Source organism: Ipomoea triloba, chromosome 2 (genome assembly GCF_003576645.1).
Source record: "Ipomoea triloba cultivar NCNSP0323 chromosome 2, ASM357664v1".
Classification (NCBI taxonomy): domain Eukaryota; kingdom Viridiplantae; phylum Streptophyta; class Magnoliopsida; order Solanales; family Convolvulaceae; genus Ipomoea; species Ipomoea triloba.
The window spans coordinates 15,555,192-15,562,492 of NC_044917.1; positions in this window are offsets into that span (position 1 = coordinate 15,555,192).

The window sequence follows — 7,301 nt, forward strand, 5'->3', positions numbered from 1 at the left end:
CGGCAAGTGCTGATCTTATTCTGGGCGAGCAAAAAAGAATGATGACGAAGACCCAGATCTTTGATGAAGCTTTAAGCTCCTTGAAGAAACATAGCTTCATAGTTATGAAACAGTCTGCGATTCAAGTTTTCTATAGCATAGTTAGAAAAGTTGTTTCTATGTCTGACTGTAAGGAATGGTTTACCATTTCATTGATCGTTGATGTAAACGCTTTATGTTATGAATTAATGGAATATCTACGTTTACCTTCAAAAAAAAAAAGTTATGTTTATATAAGTAAATGCAAGTAGAAAAGATATGAGATGGTGATAAGTAAAAAAAAAATGATAATGAATGTAATATAATCATAGTAATTAATAAATATGTAGGTAGATAATGGTGAGAATGTGGTTATAGTGATATATATTCAAATAGATAATAGATGATTCTGTTTTTCATTTATAATAACAGTTTTTAAAAGTTTTTAGTTTTTTAGAAAACTGAAAAATGTTTTCTGCTTTTCAAAATGAAAAATTGTGCTAGTAAATATATTTAAATTGTTTTCTATTCTCCAATTTTCCAATTTTTCAGAAAATTGGAGAAGTTTTCCTGTTATTAAATGACCCTTATATATATGACATAAAAAAAAACTCTTTATTTTTATTTACTACTTGTAAATTAGTTTAAACTACACTAATGGTCATGAGAAATAATTGTAATAGATTTTGATATGCTAAATTGTAAGTTTAGAACCCCATATTTTATTATTTCGTGTGTCAAAGACCAAAAGTTATGACTTGATTAACTTTGTTTTTAATTTTCATGGATCAGTCAAAACTTATTCCTACATTCTTCCCCATTGCAACATTTAAAAGTCAAAGAGTTGAAGCAGGTAGGGTGATGATTACAAATTTACAATATATGATAGGAAACAGTTGGGACAATAGCAGTTGAAAATGTTGTTTGTCTGTCTGTCTGATCTGCATGTGTTGATGACACCTTTACCACAATCTATATATTTTGTCATCATCACGACGACCAAGCCATTAGTGAATAAATTGTTTCTATTTACTGATTTATTCATTAAATTAAAAAAGGGTTATTACCACAGCAGTGCACCACCACATGCTTTTCAATGAACATTAAGATTAGTAGTCGTGGGCTCTAGCTTGATTCTTTGAATCCAATTTAATGTCTGGTTGCCTTGCAATCACGGCATTAACAGTAATATTTCTGTCTGGGTGTACGGTTGTTATACGGTGGACCATGATCTGAAAACGGCGCTGTTTCTTTAAGTAAATAAATGGTAGCTCATAAATTTTAACAAATTTTTTATTTTTAGTGTGTTCAAAACAAAATAAAATTACAGTATATCTAAGGGTGTGTTTGGAAAGTAGGAAAATGACTTCTGAAAAATGTTTTCTGGAAAATGAGTTCATTTTCGGTGTTTGGATGTACTCTGGAAAATTGTCCGTGTGTGTTTCGTTTATTTTCTGAAAAATGAGTGGAAAATGAGTAGAAATGTATAATTATATATTTTTATTATTTTATTTAAAATATAAAAATATATAAATTAATAATATTTATTAGAAATTAGAAATAAATTTTTTTTTTACAAAAAAACGTCGCACGAAGACATTTTCCATTTTCGGAAAATCTTGCGAATTTTTTTTCCGGAAGTCATTTTTCAGAAAAATTACCACATTTTCCGGATGTTGCCAAACACCAAAAGCCCGGAAAATGATTTCCGGAAATCATTTTCTAGGTTACCAAACACACCCTAAAATGAAACTGAATAACTTGTCTCACATATTGTATTTATATTATCAAATGAAACTGTAATTGAATTGAAATGATACTTCAGTTATGTTGAAATGAAATTGCAGTATGTATAAAAATGAAAATGGATTACATGTCTCAAATATTAAGTTTACTAGCGAGGTATGCGCGTAATGCAAAGCCCAACACAGATCGATATGTAAAAGTTTCATACAAAATACAAATTATATGTTCGAATGATTGTAATAATTAACTAATATTATAAGTTAGTATTGTCAATTTCTTCATACACGTTGTCATTAATAATATATTGATAGGATCATTGCACTACTTAAAAAAACATATAACATCGGACATATCACGTTGCCTTTAATAAAAGCATCATTAAAATATTAAATAAATTTATAACTTTAAAAAAGATTGTAACGTCAGATCAACATTGTTAATAATTACAGAATTATTTTGAATTTTAAAGACAATATGATGTCACTTTTTTTTATTTATTTTGGTTTTGTTAAGGAACTCAATGTTGTATGTTTTACAAAATAATAATAATAATAATAATAATAATAACAATAATAATAATAATAGTAGTAGTAGTAATAGTAATAGTATTTATATTTTAATGACGTTGGTTTAGGAAAATCGAAGTCATTTTAAACAATTTTAAATAACTTTTTTAAGAAAACAATGTCGGTTTCCTTCAAAAATAGAAAACAAACACGGGTTCCTATTAAAAAAATTAAAATTTATATACGCCGTCGGTTTTGGAATAACCGATATCGTATCACTATTATTATTTTTTTAAGGTAATGACAACTACGGTTTACGTATAAAACCGACTTCGTTTGATTTTTTTAAATAAAAAAATACTACTCTAATTTTTACTAAAGAGCGGCGTCATATATAATTTTTTAAAAATTAAAAACAATAAGATAAAAATCTACATTGTATCTATTTTATAAATTTATTTAATATTTTATAAATTTTAAACTTCCTTCTTCGTGCAATGCTCCGCCTAACAACATACCTGCTGAGCACATGCATGTCACTACACATCATATTTTTTATTCTTCCAAAAAAAAACCATCTTGTAGGGAGAAAAACATTGCAAAAAATTCTGCCTCGAATTAATTTTATGTTTGAAAAGATGTTTTCAATTATAAATGCTATATTTGATATGATTTTTAGATATGCAAAAATGGAAAAAATAAATTAGTTACTACAGAAGATTAAATTATACGGAGTAAATAGTTTTGAAATAAATAAATATTGCTTAAGGTGTGTGGTTTGTGTATTTAAGGTGCACCATTTTAAAACTTGAGGTGTGTGCGCTTGTGTTCTTAAAGTTCTTTGTTTGTGTGCTTAAGGTGCGTGGTTAGCGTTTGTGTACTTTACGTGCGTCATGTTAATGCTTAAGGTGCTCACTTTTTAAAAAGTGTGTCTAAAGAGTGGCGTCGTATATAATTTTTTTTTAAAATTAAAAACAATAAGATAAAAATCGACATCGTATCTATTTTATAAATTTATTTAATATTTTATAAATTTTAAACTTTCTTCTTCGTGGAAGGATCCATCTCACAACACACTCGCTGAGCACATGCATGTCACTACACATCATTTTTTTGTTCTACCCAAAAAAAAAACCATCTTGTAGGGAGAAAAACATTGCAAAAAATTCTGCCTCGAATTAATTTTATATTTTAAAAGATATTTTTAATTACAAATGCTATATTTGATATGATTTTTAAATATGCAAAAATGAAAAAATAAATTAGTTTACAAAAGATTAAATTGTACGGAGTAAATAGTTTTGAAATAAATAAATATTGCTTAAGGTGTGTGGTTTGTGTAATTAAGATGCGCCATTTAAAAACTTGAGGTGCGTGGCTTGTGCTCTTAAGGTTCTTTGTTTGTGTGTTTAATTAAGGTGCGTGATTTGTATACTTAACGTGCGTCATTTTAATGTTTAAGGTGTTCATTTTAAAAAAATGTGTCATAAAGAGCGGTGTCGCATATAATTTTTAAAAATTAAAACCAATAAGATAAAAATTGACATTGTATCTATTTTTTAATTTATTTAATATTTTATAAATTTTAAACTTTCTCCTTCACGAAGATTTATATTTTATAAGACTTAACAATTTCATCCAGAAGATTTAACGAACATTTTGTATTCACAAAATTGTGTTCGCCTATCATTCAAATTGTAAAACAATACATCGTCTTTCCGCAAATTATATCGTGGATTGTGGTCTACAATAGATTGTGGACCGCGCATCAAAACGACGTCGTTTTGATTAATGAAAACTGACAGATGAATCCGCGCCATTCACTTTCAGTTCATATACACTGCAGTTACATTTCAACTCAACTTCAGTTACATTTCCACACAACTGCAGTTACATTTCAACACAACTACAATTACATTTCGATATAACTACAATTTCATTCGATAACATAAAAACAAAAATGTGAAACTGTTATTCAGTATCAATTCATATACACTGCAGTTACATTTCAACACAACTACATTTACATTTCGATATAACTACAGTTTCATTCGATAATATAAAAACACAAATGTGAAACTGTTATTCAGTATCAATTCATATAAACTGTAGTTACATTTCAATACAACTACAGTTACATTTCGATAATATCAAAACAAATGTAAGACAATATCTTTTGAGATGAAATGTAGTGTCAATTACGAAGTTCCGTCTCCCACTTACTGAAACGACGTAGTTTTGGGACCACGGTCCACAATCCACTATATAACGACTGTCGTCTTTCAGCTATAAACACTTCACAAATTTAGTTTGACCCGATGTCCTCTCAATATACATTCGTATGTCACTGTTATATTAAATTTCTTCATTTCTATCTGTGTTGGGCTTTGCATGACGCGCATTGCGCGTACCCTGCTATGCATCGCCATCGGGAGGGGGTTTAAATGTTGCGAGGCAATTTATACCGTGCACCGTGGTGGACGTAGCAATGTGCACCACGACCTTAAACGATGCCGTATTGAGCATTGTGAATTAACTGGACGTTTTTTTGGAAATCACGTTTCCGTTTCCTCCGTTAACTTCCAATTATATAAAAAAAAAATAGTGAATTGTTTATGGCGGTTAGGGCAATTTTCTTCTCCGCCATGTGAACTCACAACTAACAAATATACAGTCGTAGCTGATAGGGAATATACCCCAGGTATACGGCCCTGAGTATTTGGTACGTAGACGGTATACGAATACGGGTGTTGGCCCATCCTATATAAAGGAACCTAAACCTACATGTAAGGGATTTTTGGGATCTTTTTCCTCTGTCGACTCTCTCTCTAAAGAAGGCTCAAGAAGCCTCTCTCCTCTCTCTAAATTGTTGAGAATCACTTAATAAAAGAGATGAATTGAGAGGATTTTTGCGGACATTGTTCATCTTTACATATATGATTATACACATCAATAATTGAAGACAATAAAGGATTATTCCTTATCAGTAGCTATTGGATTCTCAGGCATTAGGATATGGAAGACGTCAATTCGCAGCAGGAGGTGGTTGCGATGGAAGAATTCGATGCTCCGGTTGGATTGGCTAATTTAGACGATCTTAATCCAGGGTTTTTATGTTTGATTTTGCGATTTTGTTTGTGTTTATGAAAATAATTGAATTCGTATATAATATTCGTGTGTTTGGGTTATATGATACTAGTTATAGGATTGTTTCTAATACAACTATTCGATTGGAAAGGTAGATGGTGAGTTTTGTGTATTTGTGTGGATATTATGTGTATTCTTTGAATGAATTGTAGTATTTCAGGCCAGGTTTGTGTGTATTCATTGTAGTGGTATGTAAAACAGAGGGTGTACTGTGTTTTGTGTAGCGAATGTCAGTGAGGTAGATTTTGTGTATTTTTGTGAATATTTTGTGTATTCTTTGAATCTAGTCTTTGTATTTTGGACATAGAGTTTGTGTATTCATGTTAGTTGTACTATAAACACAAGGTGATGTATTTTTGTATTTTGGTTTTTCTATACTCTGTGTATTCCTTTTATACACTATGTGTATTGTAGGCATGTATTCTGTGCATTCATTGTAGGGGTACTTAAACATTGTGTTTTTGTAGCTGATCAGGATTTGTTAGGGTTGTCAGTGAGTTCTATTGATGAAGCATATGTGGTTTATAATGATTATGCTTTCAGGCTAGGTTTTAGTGTGAGGAGGGGTAAACAAAGATATAGTGCTGGTACAAAAAAATTGAAGATGAAGGAGTTTAATTGTTCAAAGTCTGGGTTTAAAAGGGTTTTAAAGAAAGGGAAGTTATTCAAAAGTTGATGTACGGACAGGTTGTTCTGCATCTGTTCAATTTGATTTAGATGTGAATGGGATGTGGACTGTGACAAAGCACCAGAAGCTTCATAATCATGAGTTTGTTCCAACGACCAAGAGTTATCTTCTACGGTCACATAGATCAGTGTCTACATATCATCTTTCCTATGTGGTTTACAATTTCTTAAAACACAATCAGGGGGGTCACCACTTGTTGGTTTTACAAGCAGGGATGCATATAACTCGTTGTGCACTGATGTATTGAACAATTTTGATGGAACCAACTCAAACACATTAATTGAAATATTTAGACAAAGGCAGTCAAGTGAAAATGATTTTTTCTTTGATTTTGAAGTGGATGATGAGTCAAGGTTGTGCAGTTTTTTTTTGAAGAGATGGGAAAATGATGCTAGACTATGAATTGTTTGGAGATTTGTTAGTTCACGATACGACGCATCGTACTAACAAATATGATATGATTTGTGGTCCATTTGTTGGTATGAACCATCATTGTATGAACGTCATGTTTGGATGTGGTTTTTTTGTTGAACGAGAGGATTGAGTCATTCGTATAGTTGTTTAGGTCATTTTTAAGATCAATGAATGGGAAAAGTCCCCAAAGCATAATGACCGATCAATGCGCTCCTATGGCTGCTGCTATTTCCCAAGTTTTTCCAAGCTCAAGACATCGCCTATGTATATGGCATATTGGTGAGAATTCAAAGAAGCACATCAAGGGATTAAGAAATCAAAAAGATTTTCTAGACATATTCAATTGTTTGTTGAAACATACCGATACAGAGGTAGAGTTTGAGCTTTATTGGACAAGGTATGCTTTCATTAAACATTCTGTCTATTGGTGATGGTATTTATGTTTATTTAGTTATAGTATTCTGTGTATTATACTTTTCCCAATTCCTTACCTTAGTATACAGAGTTGGCAATACTCACCCAGATTATGTGTATTCTCTTGATATATTCTGAGTATTCCAATGTTAGAGTATGTTTATTCTATTGATTCTGTGCTTTCATTTCCATACCTTCATATCTGATAATACTCGCTTATATTCTGTGTATTCTGTTGAATGATCCTATGTATTTATATATGAGAGTCTGTGTATGCATTATAGCATATGAATAGGTCTAGTTAATATATATGTTATGGTATTTCAGGATGGTCACAACATACAAATGTCATACTTATACTTGGATTG